The following is a 23,980-nucleotide window of genomic DNA, read 5'->3' as shown; positions in this document are numbered from 1 at the left end:
AAGAGATAGATGTAAGGGCTCAACTGGTGATAAATTAGTTAGATCTAAAAGAAGAGTTTGGTACTCCGTAGAGAATTCAGAGTGCTTGCCACCCAGATGGAACCATGATGATCAACTTGAAGACGGGTGTAGAATCAAGATTTGGGATCCTGGCATACAAGAATATCAACTTTGGGAGCTCAAAGCTTGTGAAGAACTCCATCAAGGCTTGGGAAATTTACATGGAATAGACAGAGCTTATTGGAAGTCCAAGCATTGGTGGCAGTTTGAAGATGAGTTCAAGCACAAGCCGCCATGACAAGGAGCTCCCCGAATGTCCAACTTAAGGACTTTAACTAAAAGTGCTAGGTGGGAGACAATCCACCATTGTATGATCATTCTTTTTCAGTTTTAGTTTTATTTTGTTTTGTTTTATTCTTAGTTTTATTTTATTCTATTTTTCTTAGTGTTCATTCATAATGCCTGCATCAGCATCTGTATTTTTTTGCATACTGAAAAAAAAATGCACGCGACGCACAAGCGTCACTGACACGTCTGCGTCATATGTGCATTCGAAACAAGGAAGAAAAGAAGCAGAGAGTCACGCGGGAGCGTGGATAGAGGCATGCCTTAGGCACAAACAAGCCCACGCGAACGCATCCTTGACGCGTCCGCGTCATTTGAAAAATCAGCCTCCCATGCGTGCGTGTCACTCATGCGCATGCGTGACCCTACAAAATCGACGTAAAGAGGTGTATAGCAGAGAGTTATGATGGAGTGGGGATGGAATGGTGCTGAAAGCACAAACTCCATCACGCGTACGCGTCACCTACGCATACGCATCTTTTTTCAAAATTAGGCCATTCACGTGTGCGCGTCACCCACGCGCACGCGTCACCCACGCGCACGCGTCACCCTAAATTTTGGCAATGTTCGTATGAAACTGAGAGTTGTGCGTGCGCGAGGCTGCACTTGCGCCAATAGCACAAATCAGGTCACGCGTGTGCTTCACCCACGCGTACGCGTCACCTGAAAATAGCGTCAACCACGTGAACGCGTGCTCCACGCGTCCGCGTCGCATGCGACGCACAGTTTAACTAGATTTGTGCCAGAATTCTTATCTTTTCTTCACCAATCCTAATTATCTTTCTATTATCATTCTTCCTTCTTTCTTCTTAATTCTTTCTTACTTTCTTATTCTTTCTTCTTCCTTTCTTACATCCTTCTTCTTCATCTCTTTAACTTCTCATCCTTCTTTTCTTTTATTCTATTTTACTTAATTTATCTGCATACTTTCATTCATTGCATTTTAATTTTGTGCATATTTTTATTTTTTTCTAAATTTATTATTTTTTTATTGGTGTTAAATTTTCTTTTTCAACTGTTGTATCTTTTCTGGTATTATTTTGGTGCTTAGTGACTTATTTTACACTGTTGGATGATATTATTTATCTGTCACTGCCAATCTTTTATGTTACCTGTATCCCTTTTGCATGGACATAAATTTATATTTTCTTACATTACCCACACTCTCTCCCCCATTATTGCACTTTTTGCACTATTGATATGCCATTTGCTTCTATTGTTTTCTCACTTGCATGTTGTAGCTACCATGTAATTGAGACTCTCATTATTTGGCATAAACCCACCCATATTTTATTTGTTTTCTATCTTTGCTCCTGGGTTACTTTTCCTCATGTTCCTCTTCTTTCAGAGTGGCCACCGAGAAGGGAAAGGAGAAGTTTCTAAATGGGGCGAACAACAAGTCCATCTGCATAATCCACTAAAGAAAGAGCATCAGTTGGAGCAACCCGCCCACTTGCGCATCTCAGCATGCACCGAGGACGGTGCAATCTTTAAGAGTGGGGAGGTCGATACCGACTTTCGTGGGTTAGTTATTTCCTTCTCAAACACCAATGTTTTATTTTCTTTGTTTGTTCATTGTTGTATTTGCATGTTTGATTACATATTTGTTTGATTTTATGCATATTTTACCACCACTTGGTTAAAGTAATATTTTCTTTTTCAATAAACTTTTTATAATATTTCACTAATTTGATTAAAATTTTTATAAACTTGTTTGAAGGAATATTATACTAGAACATGGTTTAGAACTCGAACACACAAAACCTGTGAGATTTTTGAGCCTACTTGATTGGTTGCATTTTATCAACCAATATTTTATTTTTGGTGTGTGTTTTTCTCTCTAAAATTGTGATCTTTGTCTTGCTTAATTCTATATCTCAATGGTTTGATGTATGCATGCACTTATATGATTGAGGCCTTTGTTTTACTGAGCTTACATACCCATATGGCCTTACCCTTTCATTATCCTTTGCAAACCAATGTTGAGCCTATTATACCCCTTTGTTCTTTACTTTAGCTCATCACTAACTCTAAGAAAAAAAAACAATAATGTCCTTAATTTGAATCCTTGGTTAGCTTAGACTAGTGAGAGTGCTTATGATTTAAGTGTGGAAAAATTGGGTTTGGAAACAGTTGGTTTGAGAATTGAGTATGTTAGAATTTTCTGAAAATGTGAAAGAAATGTTTAGGACATGTTCATGCATTCAATAATTTAATCATATGCATTAAGAAAAACAAAAGAAAAAAAAAATATATATATATAAAATAAAAAAATAAAAAAAAAGAAAAATAAAGGAGAAAAAGAAAAGAAAAAGAGCAAATAAATAAAAAGGGGACAAAATGCTCCAAAGTAAGTGGTGAAAGCAATGTATATGTACTGTACTTGAAATTAGAATGCATGAATATGTGGAAAATATGGTTAATGGATAGTTAGATGTTGTATTATGATTACATGGATTGTCTAAGTTAGGTGGAAGGTTTAAGTTAATTAAGGATTCAGATTTTTGTCCACTTGGCCAAATACAATCCTACCTTGACCCTAACCCCATTACAACCCTTAAAAGACCTCTTGATATGTGTATTTGTGCATCAAATTAGTGTTGATTGGTAGAAGAAAAGCAAGCCTTAGAAAGCAAGGTTAGTAGAGAATTGAGATAGTCAAACCTTAAACACTTGAGTGATTAGAGTGTATACACTTCCGGTGAGGGTTCAATGCTCGATTCTTTGTTCCCGGCTTTCATGAGCTATTTTTCTGCAAGTTTACTTGTACTTTATTTTATGATTTGAATTAGTGAAATCCAGTTCATATTTGTTCTTGAAAGATTTATTTACTTTTCACCAAGTAGGTAAAAATATTTTGCATGTAGTTGCATTCATATAGATAGGTTGCATTTCATACGTTCTACCATTCCTTTTCACTCCTTTATAGCTTCTCTTGAGCTTAGCATGAGGACATGCTAATGTTTAAGTGTGGGGAGGTTGATAAACCACTATTTTATGGTTTATCTTGTGTTTAATTGAGTGGTTTTTTTATCAAGTCTTCACCCACTTATTCATATTAATTGCATGATTTTACAATCCCTTCCTAGTTTTATTCTATGGTTGAAAACTTGCTTCCTAGAGATCTTTAATTTGTATATTTTCATTCTCCTTTATACCATTCGATGCCGTGATCCGTGTGTTAAGTGTTTCAGGCTTTATAGGGCCGGAATGGCTTAGAAATTGGAGAGGAAGCTTACAAAAATGGAAGGAACACAAGAAACTAAGGAGATGACCAGCGAGTACCGACGTGTACGCATGGCTCACGCGAGCGCGCGGAATGGAGAAATTTACAGCGACGCGTGCGCGTGCCTGACGTGTACGCGTGGATTGGAGTCTGCACAAAAGACGCGCACGCGTGGACGACGCGTACGCGTGACAAGGAAATTCGCCAAATGACGCGCACGCGTGACCGATGTGTACGCGTGACAAGCGCGATCTGCAGAATTAACAGAAAATGCTGGGGGCGATTTTTGGGCTGTTTTTGACCTAGTTTTTGGCCCAGAAAACACAGATTAGAGGCTATAAAGTGGGGGAATCGATCTATTCATTCATACAACATTCATATTCACAATTTTAGGTTTTAGATGTAGTTTTCTAGAGAGAGGGGCTCTCTCCTCTCTCTTAAGTTTTAGGATTTAGGATTTCTCTTAGTTTTAGGATTAGGATTTCTTCGTTTTCTCAATTCCAGGTTCAATGTTCCTTTAATTTAGTTTCTCTTCTACTTTTATTTATTCTAGTGCTTTCACTTGTTAATTACTTATGTTGCCAAATTGGCTTATGAACTCTTCATGTTAAATTTGAATTTATGTTTAAATGCAATTTGAGGTATTTTAGATTTATGATTGCTTTCTTCTATTTATGATATAAATAATTTAGATTTTTCCCCCTTTGCTTTGGTTGAGTAATTGGTGACACTTGAGTTATCAAACTCAGCTGTTGATTGAAAATTGGAATTTGCTGATTAATTTGGATCCCTCTAAAGCTAGTCTTTCCATAGGAGTTGACTAGGACTTGAGGAATCAAATTAATTAGTCCACTTGACTTTCCTTTATTTAGTAAGGATTAACTAAGTGGGAGCAATAAACAATTCTCATCACACCTAATAAGGATAACTAGGATGGGATTTCTAGTTCTTATACCTTGCAATGGTTTTCATGATAATTAATTTACTTTCTTATCAATTTATTTTTCTGTTCCTTATTTCAAAAACCCAAAAATATACCTTTTTCCATAACCAATAATAAATCATACTCCTCTGCAATTCCTTGAGAGACGACCCGAGGTTTAAATACTTCGGTTATCAATTTTATTAGGGGTTTGTTACTTATGACAACCAAACTTTTGTACGAAAGGATTCTTTGCTGGTTTAGAAACTATACTTACAACGGGAATTTATTTGTAAAAATTTTTTACTAGCAGAATTCTGTTCGTCACCTATCCTATTTGGCTGTGATATCACATTGTCGGTTCAACTGTCAACCTGACACATCTCTATGGAGATGTTGCCTTTCGATCACGTATATAGTTACGGGAACCCCCCACGGCTATTGTGTCGGGTACACTCCTGTGATCCGAAAGGATGCGAGCGGGATACTCTACCACAAAACCTCACATCTCAACGTTAGTGGGATAAACCAACCATCCTTATACCGCCGCTGCAACCTCAACAATCAGCATTAACCAACTGTCCTTGCCATGCGCATAGCGTCTCATCAATCTCAATATAAAACAGTAATTCAGTGGTTTTCAGAAATCATTTTTAGTATTCAGTCCACTCCGAGTCCTAGGCTCATCTCAAGCATCATCAAGTCCACAACTCCACAATTTCATCAGACTAATCATCTTTATAGTACTCTACCACTTCACTCAGCTAATCCACCATCAGTACTCCAGAATCCTAAGGCTCTATCTTCTAAAATTTTTACCAAAAATTTTCTAGTTAAGCTACTTATGGTATTCTTTATGTTTCAAAGCCTAAAAACAAGTTAAGACACCCTAGATAAGCTTTACGGAAGTTCACAAGCTTGCCGGAAAGGTAAAACAGTTAAAAACAAGGTTTTCTTAAAAATATAGGGCAGTATGTGTATGCATAGAATTGTGCGTACACACTCCCAGAAGAGTTTTCTCAAAGTGTGCGTACGCATAGAGGTGTGTGTACGCACAGAATGCAAAATTTTTCTTGTTGAGTGCACACACAGAAATGTGCGAATGCCCCCAACAGAAGGTACTTCCCAGTGTGTGCGTGCGCACGATGTTGTGCATACACACAACTTGCAAATTTCGTAGGCTGTGTGTGCGCACCATAGTGTGTTAGCGCTCCCAACAGTAGGCATCTCCCTGTGTATGCGTGCGCACCAGTGTGTGCGTACGCATAAGTCAAAATATAGCCACTATTCAGAACACGCGCACAACAGTGTGCTTGCGCAAACAAACCAGAAATTACAAATTTTGCAGCATCACAGAATTTAGATTTCTGACACCAACTTCCAACGATCATATATTTTTCTACAAATTCCGATTTCTACGAAATATATGCCGTTTTAAAGATCTTTGAATGATCTTTAATTTGATATAAAAATCATTCAATTTCAAAAATCATAGCTTAATATATGATCCATCAAATTTCACCAAAAATCCATTTTTACTGAAAATCTCTAAACCTTAATTTTACCGAACTCTCAATCCAAAATCACTTATTCCACATTCAAAATTGTCCTAATGTACCTAAATCATATTCATACACCATTTATTCATTCCATAACTTAGCAACGCATAAAATCACCCATTCCATACACCAAATTCTACTTGTAAACTCAAATCTCAACAATTTACATCACAAAATATCATTCCACCATCCCCTATCAACATCAATAAACCTCATCATTTATTAACAATCCTCAAAATCATCATTATCCAAATCCCACATCATACATCAACATTATCATTCACCATAATCATCAAATTCATCATACATCATAGTTATAAACAATCAATTTCAATCCTATCCAATGGTCCACTAGCCTAAGTGTCCAGAAATATTACATATTATATAGAGAAAACTAAAACCATACCTTGGCCAATTCTCAATATGTGCAAAATACCAAGTTGACCCCAATCCAAGCTTCCACAAGTTCTCTAAACTCAATCAAGTCACCAATCAACTCCAACAAGCATCAACAATTAATATTCCAAGCTATACACATTAATGCACTACAATTCAATACCTAGGGTTCATCAAATTCATAAATTTACAAGGTAAAGAGTTTTCTTACCTTCTCTGATGGTGTTTGGGGCACAAACCACTAATAGCCCAACCTTAAATACTACCTAATCAATCAAAACACAAAAATTTACTCAAAACCAACACCCACATTTTTGAATTTCATAGGGCAGAGGAAAGGAGAGAAAATTTCGAATTCTTACCTACACAAGTTAGATAGAACTAACGTACTCGGCGAGAGCTTCGCGTAGCCACTGACGACAAGCGAATCGGAGTACTGTAGCTCGAGTTATGACTACCGAAAGTTATATGTGAATAGTTTTTTCTCTCTTCTCCTTCTCCTCTTAATGCAGCTGCTATGGCTGTATTTTATGATGTTATGGGATGTGTTAGGGTTCATTTGAGTGTATTTATATGTTGGACTTGGGCCCAACTTAAGGCCGGTCCAATCCGTTAGCAATCTTGGCCCGTTTGGCCCAACTTTGGGCCAAACCTTTAAAATTAATGTCCGGTTTTTAACTTTAATTAATTTTCTAAGTTTTTCTTCTTTTTCTACTACTCTCACACAGTATCAAACAGATTTAAGTCGGTATTTCTGGTTAATTTACCGGTACGCATTTTTACGTAGTTTTTCGCAGAAAAATTATATTTTCCAACTCAGAAAAATCAATTGAGTCCAAAAATCATATTTAAATTTTTTTAATTAACATTCTAAATTTTTAGATTTTATTTTGGGCAATTAATTTAATTAATTAAGCAGTTAACTAGTCGCGGTTCTTACAAATCCCATTATGGTGAAAATAGCCATAAACCCACCTTAGTTGGCTAAGCCAAGGATACACCTCCTACTCTCAAAGAGTATAGAGAAAATAAGCACACAACTTATTTCATATTCAAATAAACTTCAACTCTATTTCATAAATAAAAGGTATATGAATTATTTATACTAGTGGGAGAAGAAAAAGCCTTTATAACTTAGACGATGTGGGACTAATACATAACACAAAGTTCACAATTTTAAATAATATGGGACTTGTATTCCCTTATTACAATTAACTAATATAATTAACTTACTAACTCTACTTGCTCCGGCGTCAGAGAAGCTGATGATAATGGTGACATCGCTGACAGCTCGTTAGAGTAGAAGAGAGAGTGAGAACAGGAGCTGAGTTAGGGTTCGGTGAAGGAGGTGCAAGACTGGTGGTAGCTCCCTGGTGGTGGTCTGGACCGAGAGAAAGAACGACTAGGATGGTGAGGGTGGCTTGGGTTTGTCGCAGATGGTAGAAATGACGGTGGTTCGCGGCAGTTCTGGTGGCTGAAAGTGCGGACGGCAATGATGGCAGGGCTGTGATGGTGGTTCGAAGGTCCCTGGTTCTTGAAGAGGAAAGAAGAAGGGGAAGAAGAAGAGAAAGAGAAGTGAATTAGGATTCGGTGGTTTAAAATAGATGGCTAAAGAGTTAGAAAGAGAGAGAGAGAGAGAGAGAGAGAGAGAGAGAGAGAGAGAGAGAGAGCTCGCCACGGATTTGGTTCGCAAAGGGGACCGCAGTGGTGGAGGCTAGCGCGGTGGCTCATCGGTGGCACTGGTTCGGTGATAAGGAGAAGGTAGCCACGGTAAGTGAAGGTAGTCAACAATGAAGAGAGGAGAGGCGGGGCACTGTGGCTCTGGGGTTGCTGGCGGTGGCAAAACAGGGGCTGGTGCGAAGGTCCTCTGGTCAGCGAGGACGAGACAGGGAAGGAAAGAAGGAAGGCTGGCCATAGCGGAAGGAGGATGGCTGATGTTGGCGAAAATTGGCCGATTAAGAAATTAATAATAGAAATACGTTGCAAGTACAGTTCTTAACCACCAAAAATACTCGGAGTAGAAATCCCAGGTCGTCTCCCAACGAGTTGACAAAAGAGTGCAGCTTATTGGTTAGAGGTTTTCCCAGAAATTTTGAGTTTGAGAAACAGAAAAATAAATAATTGTAATAATTCAATTAAAATCCTAAACGGAAATTAACGAGAAAATTTATATAATTCAATTAAAAGCCTTGACCGGGAAAAGGTTAATTGGAATTTCTATCCTTGTTGGAATTTCCCAAGTGTAATAATAAAAGGTTGTTGCTCTACTTGGTCATCCCTTAATTAATAAGGAAAAGTCAAGTAACTAACTAACCAACTATGTCACAGGTTCTAATCCTTTCCTAAGGAAGGATTAGAGTAAGAGACTAGAGTTGTTAGTCATCAACTACCCATTAGGATTAACACTTGAGTATTCCAACTCAAGGTTCTCCTTTTAATCAACTCCCAATCAAGTTAGGAAACTACCACATTATCAGAATTAAAAAGGGAATAAAAGGAAGACATGATAAACAATAATTAAAATTCAATTAAAAGTAAAAATAGTTCCTTGCATTAATAAATCCCAAAATGCAACATACTTATCCAAACAGGGTTAATTGGCAATAAAAAGTAAGGGAATAAGAAAACAAACTAGAATAATGAAACTTCCACGGAGGTAATGATCCTTCTCAGTATCCAAAAGCAAAAACATGAAACTCTCAAACTATGAATGTGAAGAACCCTAGAGGAAGGAGTAGAATTCTCTCCAAGATTCCAAAACTAAACTAAAACTATGCGTAATGAGAATGTGTGTTGAGTCTCTGCTGTTCCCTGGCTCTAGTCTGTGTTTTTGGGCCAAAAACTGGGTTAAAACTCGGCCCGAAATTGCCCCCAGCATTTTCTGTAATTTCTGCAGATCGCGCATGTCACACATACGCGTCAGTCACGCGTACGCGTCGCTTGACAATTTTCCTTGCCACGCGTGCGCGTCAGGCACGCACTCGCGTCGTTGCGTGAACTCCAGTCCACGCGTACGCGTCAGGTACACGCACGCGTCGCTGTGAATTTCTCCAATTCGCGTGCACGCGTTAGCCATGCGTGCGCGTCGCTTCTCGCTAGTTATCTCCTTTATTTCTTGTGCTCCTTCCATTTTTGCAAGCTTCCTTTCCATCTTCTAAGCCATTCCTGCCCTGTAAAGCCTGAAATCACTGAACACACGGATCACGACATCGAATGGTACGAGCGGACATTAAAAGTACACAATTTAAAGGCTTAGGAAGCAGGTTTTCAATCATAGAGCATAATTAGGAAGGAATTGTAAAATCCTGCAAATAGTATGAATAAGTGAGTAAAGAGTTGATAAAAACCACTCAAATTAGCACAAGATAAACCACAAAATAGTGGTTTATCAAACTCCCCACACTTAAACATTAGCATGTCCTCATGCTAAGCTCAAGGAGACAAAGAGGATGAATAAGGGAAAGTAAGACTCATGAAATGCAACCTACATATGAGTGCAACTATATGCTAAAATGATTCTGTCTACTTGGTTAAAAGTAAACAAGTTCTCCAAGACAAACATAAATCAAATTCCACTAATTCAAATCATACAGTAAAGACCAGTAAACTTGTAAGAAGACAGCTCATGAAAACAGGGAACATAGAATCAAGCATTGAACCCTCACTGATAGTATATGTGCACTCTAATCACTCAAATGTATGGGGTAATCACTCCAGTCTTCTCTAGTCATGCTTTCTAAACTTTGTTCTTCACCTAACCAATCAACAAATATTTAATGTACCAATGCAAATATCATGAGGTCTTTTCAAGGTTGTAATGGGGCTAAGGTAAAGGTGAGGGTATATATATGGCTAAGTGAGCTATAAATTGAATCCTTGACTAACCTAAGCTCTCACCTATACACACTCTATATACTTTTAAATTCTTGCCTAGCTACCCAAAATTCCCACTTTTGCATTACATACTCATGCATCAACTTTTCTTTTAATTTTATCACATATGCATTGATCTTTTATTAAACTTAGCATTTGGGGTAATTTTGTCCCCTTATTCATTTATTTATTTATTGAATATTTTTTTAAAAGTAAACATAACTTATCAATGCACATGGATTTTTAATTTTTCTGATCTTACATGAGTAGGTACCCAAATTCCCAATATTTTATCATAACACATTCCCTATTAACTCATGTTCCCACAGTTTTTTCCACACTTAGTTGATATACAATCTCCATCTTAAGCTAACCAAAGATTCAATTGGGGTGTTTAATTATTTTTCTACTTAAGGCTAGTGATGTGGTAAAATATAGAACAAAATGGGATTAAAAGGCTCAAAGTGGCTAACAAAGGTGATTTTAAAGGGGTAGGCTATTTGGGATAAGTGAGCAAAAACAAGTAACGGCCTCAATCATATGCATGCATATAAACACATTAAACATTGGACATATAGGATGGAACAAAATGTAGATTACAATCATAGAGAAGAAAACACATAAGAATAAAATATTATAGTTAAGTAATGTAACCATGTAATTAAGCTCAAATCTCACAGGTTGTGTGTTCTTAGCTGAAAAACCATGTTCCAATTTACAATCTTCAAACAAGTTTTAACACAAAATTTTTTTAATTTAGATTAGTGAAATTTCAAAAATAGGGTCTTAAAAAGAAACTTATTATTTTTTCAACCAAATAGAACATGCATGCAAACGCTTATTACTATGCAATTTATCCTATCCTAACAAAAGAAAAATAACCTATTGGTGTTAAGAAAGAGAAAATACCTCCGGAAGTCAGGTACTGACCGACCTCCCCATACTGAAAGCTTCGCACGGTCCTCTGTGCCATCAGTAAGGAGCAAGGGAGGGTTGGAAGCGTCACCTCCAGTGTCTGGTTCGCCTTGGCTGCCTGTACTACTGGATGAAGGTGAGTCTGGGGTGTCTTCTGGTCCTGGAGGTGGGTGTGTACCAAGTATGAGTTTTTTCAGGTAGTCGTATCGGCGCTTGTTGTGGCGCTCCATTTGCTCCATTCGCCGGTCTTGCCGGTCGAACCTCTCAAGAATCTAAAGGAACATCTGATGGGTAGATGGTGCTTGTGGTGTAGAAGATGGTAGAGTAGAGGAGGGAGGAGGATCCAAAGATGGATCATCAGGTCGGTTTGCAGAGGGAACTGGCGGCCTGATGTACTTCCCGTTTGGGACATACTGATCGGCTATGGGGATCATGACCTTCGTGTCACCCGACCGAGAGGACACACCTGCTGTAGAGACTAAATCTGAAACCAAAGCGGGGAAGGGCAGGTTACCCGCTATCTGTACGTGTCCCATGGCATTCCGGATGTGTCGGGGCAGGTTGAGGGGTTGCTCTGTCAGGATGCACCAGATAAGGACAGCCATGTCTGCTGTGAAGGTCGACTCGTGAGTGCTCGGAAAGATATAGTGGGACATGATTTGGGCTCACACGCGAGCCTCCAGGATGAGTGACTGGGCTGAGATACTCTTAGGGCGAGTCTTATGCTGTCCGTAAATCCACTTGCTGCCAGGTTGCGCTATGACACCAAGGACGCTATTCCAGTCGAACTGGTATGTCTGGCGCTCGAGAGAGGCCTCTTGATAGGTGTCCCATTGATGAAAAGTCATCTTAGCCTAGTTTCACTAGTCTTTTTCTTTTGTTTTCATTTAGTTTTATGCACTTTCTTAAGCCATAAGTAAGCCAATTGGGTTGAATTTCATGTTTCCTTTGATTCAATCAACCAGGGATAAATCGATGCATTTTCATGAGTTTTTGTGCCATAATTGCTCATGTGACAAGAAGAAGAACAACTCTCATGATTATGGCATAGTTTTGATACAATTGTTGATTGATGATAGGTGGAATAAAGCTTGGAAGAAGGTTGCAAGAATGGGCTTGAAAAGAGGGATCAACGTTTGAGCTAACGTTTGTCTCAAACGTTAACTCAAACGTGAGAAGCAGCTGAAGAACACCCATGAATGTCGCCAACGTTGGCTGAAGAAGAAACAGGGGAAGGAGCCAACGTTTGCCTCAAACGTGAGGTCAAACGTTGGCGCCAAAAAGAAGAGAAATAGCACTCCTGGGCACAGCAACGTTTGAGCCAACGTTTGCCTCAAACGTGAGGTCAAACGTTGGCTACATTTTGGCAAGAAAGAGCATGGAAGAGCACCCTTGATTGATGGGTTAGATGAGCTACGTTTGCGCCAACGTTTGCCTCAAACGTTGGGCCAAACGTTGGCCAAAAAGGGAGCCTGGGAAGACCCACGTTTGAGCTCACGTTTGACCTCAAACGTTGGCTCAAACGTGGATAACAGCAAATGGGCTATCTGCATAATGCCTCACACAAGGGACGTTTGAGTCAACGTTTGCCTCAAACGTTGACTCAAACGTGAATGGTTCATGGCCCAGTTCACAAATGGATTTCTTCTCAACACCAAGAACAATCAACGGAGGCTATTATCAACCCAATTCCATCAAGACTAAAGGCCCAATTCAAGGCTTAATGATCATTTGAAGAAAGTGTATAAATAGCTTAGGATTTGAAGTTTTAAGAGAGTTTTTCTTTTTAGAGTTTTCTTTAAGAATTTTCATAGTATTCACAGTAGAGAGCTTTTGGGTTTTGAGCTGTTTGGAAATTCTGAGTCTTGGGGAAGGAGAATTGAATTCTCTTCCTCTTAGTTTTCTTTTTTTTAATTTCATCTACACTTGTCTTGAGTCTTGAGTGTGGAAGAAATGAGGAAATTCTGTCTCAATCTCACCTTGAGATCTTTCTGTTTTTCTTACTGCAGCTTCTGGAAAATTGAACTTGGATTTACATTTCTACATTGCTCTCTTCTTTAATTTGGCATTTGCTCTCTAAATTTGGATCTAAGAAGGCATTGAGATCTAGACTTAGTTATCTAGTCTCTTGGGTCCTGAGATCTATTGGTTTCCATTTTAATTTCGTTGTTTAATTACTACACCAAGTTTATTTTCCTTTTAGTTTTGAGATCTGGTTCAACTAATTACATCAACTACTCTTCATTCTGTTAAGTTTTGCTTTTCCCTGTTTAATTCCTGCAGATCCAATTCCCATTCCCCTTTCATTTTTCAAGTCATTTATATTTCTTGCACTTTAAGTTTCTGCAATTTACATTACTTGCACTTTAAGATTCAGCTCTTTTTCTTTTTGTTCCCTTTAATTTCCTGCAAATCACCCACTCCCCTTTACATTCTATGCAATTTGATTCCTGTCAACACAATTTCACACAATCAACACTTGTTTGCTTGACTAATTCAACCACTAAAATAAAGTTGCTCAATCCTTCAATCCTTGTGGGATCGACCTCACTCCCGTGAGTTTTATTACTTGATGCGACCCAGTACACTTGCCGGCGAGTTTTGTGTCGGATCGTTTTCCGCACATCAAGTTTTTGGCGCCGTTGCTGGGGATTGAATAGATTGACAATGATTAAGTGAGGTGGTAGTTTAGATCAAGCACTTTTTCTTTAATTTTGACTAACCTACTAACTGTTTGAATTTTTGCTTAAGCTAACTAAAACTTCATTCTAGCAATAGATTGAAGTATCACTGGTTGTGTGTTTCTCTTGTTTTGTTTGTATGTCAGGTACAGGGAGAGCTACTCCTATCTTATCCGAAGCTGACCAGAGGACTCTCAGGAGATTAAGAAGAGCTGAAAGAGGGAAAGGTATTGTTGGAGAGGAAGAATCTGAGGAAGAATACCACGAGATGGAAGGAGATCCATCTAACCCCAATCCACCACAGAGGAGAGTGTTGGCCTCCTACACTTTTGCAAATCCCAGCACTGTGGAAGCAGCATCTTAACTCCCAATGTCAATGCAAACAATTTTGAGCTAAAACCACAACTTATTACACTTGTCCAGAATAATTGTTCCTATGGAGGCAGCCCATTGGAAGATCCCAACCAGCATTTATCTACCTTTTTAAGGATTTGTGACACTGTCAAATCCAATGGCGTGAATCCTGAAACTTACAAGCTTCTGTTGTTCGCGTTCTCATTAAGGGACAAGGCTGCACAATGGCTTGAAACTTTTCCCTAAGGAAGTATCACTAGTTGGGATGATTTGGTGACTAAATTTCTAGCCAAATTCTACCCACCCCAAAGGATCATCAGGCTGAAAACTGAAGTGCAGACTTTCACACAATTAGACGCCGAATCCTTGTATAAAGCATGAGAGAGGTACAAAGCCTTAATCAGAAAGTGTCCTCCGGAGATGTTCAATGAATGGGATGTGCTGCAGAATTTCTATGAAGGCCTAACATTAAAATCTCAAGAGGCATTAGATCACTCTGCTGGAGGTTCATTACAACTGATGAAAACTGCTGAGGAAGCCCAGAATTTTATGGACATGGTGGCCAACAACCAATATTTCTTTGCTCATCAAAGAACCCGCCAACCATCACAGAGAAAGGGGGTACTAGAACTGGAAGGAGTAGACTCCATTTTGGCTCAAAACAAGATGATGCAACAACAAATTCAACAACAGTTTGAACAAATGGCCAAAAGGATTGACAGCCTTCAAGTAGCAGCTGTGAACACAAGCCACCCATCAACTGTATGGGTGCAGAATGAAGAAAGCCAAGAAGAGCAACAACAGGAGCAAGTGCAGTACATGCATAACCAAAACTCTGGACAGAATGAAGTTTATGGTGATACCTACAATCCTTTCTGGAAGAATCACCCCAACCTTAGATGGGGAGATAATCATAACCATAACCAACAGCCATGGCAAAGAAACACAACCCAAAATAACCCAAGGAACAACCAGCAAAACAACCAAAATTCATTCAGAAAACCGCAAAGCACTTACCCCAACTCTAACCATTATCCAACCCATAACCAACCCATTAACCAAAACACCTATCATCCACCACCCACATCTCACAACCAACCACAAGCATCACCAGAATCTCAAAGAATCATTAACCTGGAAACCTTGATAGACAAAATGTGGAAACACCAAGAAATGATGGCCAAGAATCAAGAAGCTTCTATCAAGAACATGGAAAGACAAATAGGCCAGCTCTCTAAACACTTTGCAACAGAGAGACCATCAAGTTCACTACCAAGTGACACAATTCCAAATCCTAAGGAAGAGTGCAAGGCAATACAGTTAAGAAGTGGGAGAACATTGATGAGCAACAATGACACTACAAGGAAACAAGTGGAGAGCAGCAAAAAGCCAACAGATACGGAGGAAGCCAATGATCAAAATGTGGTGCCAAACAAGAACACAGAGAACCCCAAAAGAAAAGAAGACCAGCCAATCAATACATGAGAGAGAGGAAGAAGCACAGAAAAAGGAGAAGGCCTTCATTCCTCCGCTGCCATATCCACAGAGGTTCAACAAAGAACCCAAAGATCAACACTTCCGCAAATTCCTGGAGACTTTCAAGAAGCTGGAAATCAACATTCCCCTGGCTGAGGCATTGGAACAAATGCCCTTATATGCCAAGTTCTTGAAGGAACTCATTAACAAGAAAAGAAGCTGGCTGGAGAAGGAGATTGTACTTCTCACTGAAGAATGCAGTGCACTCATCAGAAAAGGACTCCCTCCCAAGTTGGAAGATCCAGGAAGTTTCTTCCTACCTTGCACCATTGGAAGTCTATTTATCAACAAGGGGATGTGCGATTTAGGAGCAAGCATAAATCTGATTCCATCCTCTTTAGTAAAAAAGCTTGGCATAGAGAAGGTGAAACCAATACAGATGTCATTGGAACTGGTGGACCAGTCAGTAGTACATCCCAAAGGAGCGATCGAAAACCTTTTAGTTAAGGTTGACAAGTTCATTTATCCTGCGGATTTTGTAATCTTGGAAACAGAAGAAGAAGGAAACAATTCGATTATCTTGGGAAGGCCATTTTTAGCTACCGCCAGAGCCATCATAGATGTAGAGCAAGGAGAACTAACTCTCAGGATGCATGAGAAAAGCATTACTCTGAAAGTGTTTCCAGAACAACAAAAGTCTGAAGAAAGAAGCCAAGTAATCAATGACTATTTCCCAAGGCAAGCAATCAACAATTCAATAAAGCAGAAGAATGAACATATGCAAGGAAAAGAAGGTACTCAAAAAGAAACTTGGAAGATAAACAAGAAGAAAAGTGCCACAACTAAAGCTACTGTCAAGGAAGAAAGGTTAATAAGAAAAAGGAAGAAAAATAAGAAGAAGGCTAACAAAGGGTGGAGGAATAAAAGAACCCCAACTGAAGGATTCTCCGAAGGTGACAAGGTGCAATTAGTATATCAACAGCTGGGAGCAAAAGATCACTACACTGTTAACCAAGTACTCTCTCTTGAGCACGTTGAAATTGAGCACCAAGGCACACAAAGAAGGCTCACAGTGAGGGGGATAAGCTGCGACATTTTAACCATCAACCACCCTAAGAGGATCAATGTCAAGCTAGTGACAATAAACGAGCGCTCCATGGGAGGCAACCCATGATTTAATTTTCTTGTCTTTAATATTTCAATATGAATAATAATTGTTGCACCAATATGAATTCAACTCTTTGTGGACAAAATTGACAACTATTCATGACATTGGAGAGCATAAAATCGAATTCTAAGTTTGGTGTACCCACGGGGCACACTAAACAAATTGTGGGAACAAGTCATGAAAGTCAATGGTCTTTTAAGTTTTGAATATCATGGAGGTCTAACAATGGTTATAATTGTTAGAAGGAAATTTGATAAAGCATTCCTTAAAATATATATATATATATATATATATATATATATATATATATATATATTAATTAATTAAAGTAGGAACTTCAAAGAACAATGGTTTGAGGAAGTGATATTTTGGACCATATGACCAAACATTAAGTTTGGTGTCGTCCGTAGCCATGTATAAAGAAGTCACGGTTAATTAAGCAGAAGGAATGATAGTTTACATATATTTTTAGAAACTCTCTTGCCATTACTTAAACATAGTTATATTTGTTTTCTTGTGATGATGGTTAGGTGGTCAAAGGAATATTCAATGAAAGGGACAAGACAAGGAGGGGCATAGAATGAAGACAAAGATGCATCACATGCTTCAAGGGGTAATTCTGCACACTCTTGGAAAGAGAACGTTGAAAACCGTTAAGGAGGCAAGCTTTGTCCTTATTCAACTTGCATGCACACCGTTGATTTGTAAGATGTCCAATTGCATCCCAATCCTCCATTGTTCAAATAAGTTACTATAAAGCACCACCCTCAAACCATGCACATGAACGAAGAAGTCATACACTCCTTGCATTCCAACCATTCAAACTCCATTCCCTTCATCATTACTCATCATATAATCTCAAACTCACAAATCTCTTCTTCCAAAAGTATACCAAAACCCTGAACCTTCCACACACAACCTTAACCTCAAAAAGATCAAGTATGGCCTCTTCCTCAAGAACCAAACGAAGGAGAGGAAAGGAGCCCATGGTTGAAGAAAGCACCCTTGAATTTGATCAGTGGAAATTCAGAACATGGTATCATCAAACACAATGGGGATGGATGAGAGATAAAAAAAATATACCCGGAAGTTCCACTTCTATTGCCGGACGATGAGTGCCAAGAAATGAAAGCCAAGATTAGGAAGAGGAGGTGGGAAGAGCTCATTTCACCAATCACCAGGATCAATGCGAACATCATATGGGAATTCTATGCTAATACCCCAAGGATCGAGATGAATCAAGCTCCAACTTACAAGAGTTATGTGCGGGGGACTGAAGTGGATTTTAGCCCAAATACTATCATGAAAGTATTGAAGCTGAGGGCAGCCCATTTTGATAAGCCAGGATACCATCAAAGGCTAAATGAAGAGCAAGACTATGATGAGATTGCCAGTGAAATTAGTGTGGTCAACACAAAGTGGGTAGGAACTACTAAAAACAAGTACAAGTACTTGAGAAGAGGAGATTTCACCCCTGAAGCAAAAGGTTGGTATGAGCTACTGAAGAGACCAATCTTAGGCACAGTAAACAACTCGGAGGTCAATAAGAAGAGAGCTATCATGTTATATTGCATAATAATGGGAGGAGAAGTGAAGGTTCATGAGATCATTGCAAGTGACATTCAAAGGATAGTAGAGAAGAATTCAGCCGAAGGGTGGCTACACTACCCAAGCACCATTATGCGTTTATGCATGAAAGCCAAAGTGCCAATGGAGGAGGCAAACCCAATATGGTTGAACCCGGGCATGCCTATAACCATTGAAAGAATGATGATTGTTACTGAAGCACAGTAGAGCCGAAGACCACCAAGAAGAAAGCAAAGAAATGAACCAATGGAGGAAGAAGAGCCACAAGAGGAAGAGGAACAGCAACACATTCCACCACATAACACTCTGGATATGACTCAGATGCAGGAAGCAATTGGAAGATTATCACAACAGTACATGAGAATTCAAGAAAGGCAAGAGGAATACCATTCATAATACATGAAATACTAACAAGAGCAAGAGGAATGGCGGCTGAAAATGATAAACCAACAGAGTTTGAGTCAAAATTCTTCGTGATGCAAGAGGAGCATGCTTTTCAATCTCACGAATCATTTGGGAAGTTGGCACAAATGCAAGCTGAAAATATGAGGGCTCTCAAAGAATTCACAACCCTTCAAGATGCAAGATATGAAGTCCAAGCTGACTACAACATAAATAGTCAAATCAAATTGAACTATATTGGAGAGCATCTACACAACATGGATCCAGCATTTCCAACTTTCGATGAATTCTTCGAAGGGAAAAGTGAGATAGAAGTAAGCAAGGCTATGAGACTTGAAGATAGAGTAGAGGAGACGATGAATAGAGCTGGGTTCTGGCGGGGTCAACAGACAACAGACAACAGACATGGACACAGGGAACACCAGTGCTCAAGCAAATGAAAGAAGGAAGAAAAAGCATGATAAATGAAAGGTGGATTTGCTCCTTGATCATCACTCTAAAAAAAAAAGCATGCATCATTATCTGTTTAAGAAGTCTTTGCATCTTTAGTGGTTATTTTAATTAGTAATCTTTGCATTATGTTTATCTTTCTTGAAATAAGAATGCTAGTCTAAGTGTACTTGTGTGTTTACTTTCACTTAACTAATGCATGCTTTGTTCCCTAAGTCTTTTCAATTCAATAAAAGAAATGTTTAAAACATGAAGTAAGATGGTTCATTGCTAGCTGGAAGTCAAATAATAGTAAGTGGTGGCATGTATGTGTAATTGTGTGGCAACTCACTATTAGTGAATAAAAGGAATAGACTGTTCTCTTTTTAAGAAGAAAGTAGTTCACTGTCTATGAATCTCAACAAAATAAAAGTCCTTGGGTGAAAAGAAAAACAAAAAGAGAAAAGAAAAAGCCAAAAGTGGCAACAGAACAAAAGGAAGAAAAAAAAGAAACAAAGCTAGACACCAATAGCTTGAACCTTAGAATATATGCCTGTGGTGTCTTTGTACTAGGATCTGCTTGGATTATTAAGTTCTGTGGAGTGCATCAACACTTGGTAACTTGGGTTAACTAACCCGGGATTATCAACTGAAAGTCCACTATCAAGAGCAACCTGGCTACAAGACATTTAGTAACCCAAAGAGGTGCTGGGCATCAATGTTCTAAGAAGGCATGTGAGCCAAGTGTCTAAAGTGAATAATGTGTCAAGCATAAATAAAGAAAAGAGCTTGTTACACATGACACTGAACTAAAGTTTATAAAGAAAAAAAATTCAGTAAACAAGGACAAAGGAATAATGAGAGGTCATAGCAGTGTGTTGCTTGATGCTTAGAGGAAACTTTCTAGGCCTACTTGTCAATAAGAAGTGAGTAGTTACATATCTGCATAAAACCCCATGAGCTACCAATAATACTCTGCTAACATGAGCATTCTCTTTTGTTTTCATTCTTTCTTCTTAATAATTCTGTTCTTGCTTGGGGACAAGCAAGTTTTAAGTTTGGTGTTGTGATGACAAGTCATCTTAGCCTAGTTTCACTAGTCTTTTTCCTTTGTTTTCATTTAGTTTTATGCACTTTCTTAAGCCATAAGTAAGCCAATTGGGTTGAATTTCATGTTTCCTTTGATTCAATCAACCAGGGATAAATCGATGCATTTTCATGAGTTTTTGTGCCATAATTGCTCATGTGACAAGAAGAAGAACAACTCTTATGATTATGGCATAGCTTTGATACAATTGTTGATTGATGATAGGTGGAATAAAGCTTGGAAGAAGGTTGCAAGAATGGGCTTGAAAAGAGGGATCAACGTTTGAGCTAACGTTTGCCTCAAACGTTAACTCAAACGTGAGAAGCAGCTGAAGAACACCCCTGGATGTCGCCAACGTTTGCGCCAACGTTTGCCTCAAACGTTGAGGCAAACGTTGGCTGAAGAAGAAACAGGGGAAGGAGCCAACGTTTGTGCCAACGTTTGCCTCAAACGTGATGTCAAACGTTGGCGCCAAAAAGAAGAGAAATAGCACTCATGGGCACAGCAACGTTTGAGCCAACGTTTGCCTCAAACGTGAGGTCAAACGTTGGCTACATTTTGGCAAGAAAGAGCATGGAAGAGCACCCTTGATTGATGGGTTAGATGAGCTATGTTTGCGCCAACGTTTGCCTCAAACGTTGGGCCAAACGTTGGCCAAAAAGGGAGCCTAGGAAGACCCACGTTTGAGCTCACGTTTGACCTCAAACGTTGGCTCAAACGTGGATAACAACAAATGGGCTATCTGCATAATGCCTCACACAAGGGACGTTTGAGTCAACGTTTGCCTCAAACGTTGACTCAAACATGAATGGTTCATGGCCCAGTTCACAAATGGATTTCTTCTCAACACCAAGAACAATCAACGGAGGCTATTATCAACCCAATTCCATCAAGACTAAAGGCCCAATTCAAGGCTTAATGATCATTTGAAGAAAGTGTATAAATAGCTTAGGATTTGAAGTTTTAAGAGAGTTTTTCTTTTTAGAGTTTTCTTTAAGAATTTTCATAGTATTCACAGTAGAGAGCTTTTGGGTTTTGAGCTGTTTGGAGATTCTGAGTCTTGGGGAAGGAGAATTGAATTCTCTTCCTCTTAGTTTTCTTTTTTCTTTTTAATTTCATCTACACTTGTCTTGAGTCTTGGGTGTGGAAGAATTGAGGAAATTCTGTCTCAATCTCACCTTGAGATCTCTCTGTTTTTCTTACTGCAGCTTCTGGAAAATTGAACTTGGATTTACATTTCTACATTGCTCTCTTCTTTAATTTGGCATTTGCTCTCTAAATTTGGATCTAAGAAGGCATTGAGATCTAGACTTAGTTATCTAGTCTCTTGGGTCCTGAGATCTATTGGTTTCCATTTTAATTTCCTTGTTTAATTACTACACCAAGTTTATTTTCCTTTTAGTTTTGAGATCCGGTTCAACTAATTACATCAACTACTCTTCATTCTGTTAAGTTTTGCTTTTCCCTGTTTAATTCCTGCAGATCCAATTCCCATTCCCCTTTCATTTTTCAAGTCATTTATATTTCTTGCACTTTAAGTTTCTGCAATTTACATTACTTGCACTTTAAGATTCAGCTCTTTTTCTTTTTGTTCCCTTTAATTTCCTGCAAATCACCCACTCCCCTTTACATTCTATGCAATTTGATTCTTGTCAACATAATTTCACACAATCAACACTTGTTTGCTTGACTAATTCAACCACTAAACTAAAGTTGCTCAATCCTTCAATCCTTGTGGGATCGACCTCACTCCCGTGAGTTTTATTACTTAATGCGACCCGGTACACTTGCCGGTGAGTTTTGTGTCGGATCGTTTTCCGCACATCACCCATCCCTCTGGACTAGGTGGAAGGTTCAATGCTCTTTGTATGGCTCTCTCGGAGACAGGGACTTGCTAATGACGAATGATGAGCGGATAATTTATACGCTTTTTGGCATTATTTTTACATAGTTTTTAGTATGATTTGGTTAGTTTCTAGTATATTTTTATTAGTTTTTAATAAAAAATCATATTTTTGGACTTTACTATGAGTTTGTGTGTTTTTCTGTGATTTCAGGTATTTTCTGGCTGAAATTAAGGGGCTTGAGCAAAAATCAAATTCAGAGGTTGAAGACGGACTGCAGATGCTGTTGGATTCTGACCTCCCTGCACCCAAAGTAGATTTTCTGGAGCTACAAAAGTCCAAATGGCGCGCTCTTAATTGCGTTGGAAAGTCGACATCTAGGACTTTCCAGCAATATATAATAGTCCATACTTTGCCCGAGTTTAGATGACGCAAATTGGCATTCAATGCCAGTTCCATGCTGCATTCTGGAGTTAAACGCCAGAAACAGGTTGCAAAGTGGAGTTAAACGCCAGAAACAGGTTACAAACTGGCGTTCAACTCTAAGAGAAACCTCTAAATGTGTAAAGCTCAATGCTCAGCCCAAGCACACACCAAGTGGGCCCCAGAAGTGGATTTCTGCATCATTTACTCATTTCTGTAAACCCTAGTAACTAGTTTAGTATAAATAGGACTTTTTACTATTATATTTACATCTTTTGATCATGTTTTGATGATTGAACCCTCCTTGAGAGGTTGGCCATCCGGCCATGCCTGGACCTTGTTCTTATGTATTTTCAACGGTAGAGTTTCTACACACCATAGATTAAGGTGTGGAGCTCTGCTGTTCCTCATGAATTAATACAAAGTACTATTGTTTTTCTATTCAATTCAAGCTTATTCCGATTCTAAGATATTCATTCGTACCTCAATATGAATGTGATGATCATGACAGTCATCATAATTCCAACCTATGAACGCGTGTCTGACAACCACTTCCGTTCTACCTTAGATTGAATGAGTATCTTTGGGATTCCTTAATCAGAGTCTTCATGGTATAAGTTAGAATCCATGGACGGCCATTCTTGAGATCCGGAAAGTCTAAACCTTGTCTGTGGTATTCCGAGTAGGATCTGGGAAGGGATGGCTGCGACGAGCTTCAAACTCGCTAGTGCTGGGCGTAGTGACAGACGCAAAAGGATCAATGGATCCTATTCCAGTATGATCGAGAACCGACAGATGATTAGCCATGCAGTGACAGCGCATTGGACCATTTTCACTAAGGGGACAGGATATATCCATTGACAATGGTGATGCCTAACATACAGCTTGCCATAGAAAGGAGTATGAATGATTGGATGCAGACAATAGAAAAGCAGAGGTTCAGGAGGATTGAACGCATCTCTATATGCTTATCTGAAATTCTCACCAATGAATTACATAAGTATCACTATCTTTATTTTACGTTTTATTTATATTCTAATTATCAATTCACCATAATCAATTAAATCTGCCTGACTGAGATTTACAAGGTGACCATAGCTTGCTTCAAGCCGACAATCTCCATGGGATCAACCCTTACTCACGTAAGGTTTATTACTTGGACGACCCAATGCACTTGCTGGTTAGTTGTGCGAAGTTGTGACAAAGAACTAAGATTATGAACGTGCGTATTAAGTTTTCAGCACCGTTACCAAGGAATGAACAGTCACGATTTCCGCGCACCAAGTTTTTGGC

The sequence above is a fragment of the Arachis hypogaea genome, chromosome 11, assembly GCF_003086295.3.
Source record: "Arachis hypogaea cultivar Tifrunner chromosome 11, arahy.Tifrunner.gnm2.J5K5, whole genome shotgun sequence".
NCBI lineage: Eukaryota > Viridiplantae > Streptophyta > Magnoliopsida > Fabales > Fabaceae > Arachis > Arachis hypogaea.
This window is presented reverse-complemented; position numbering follows the sequence as displayed.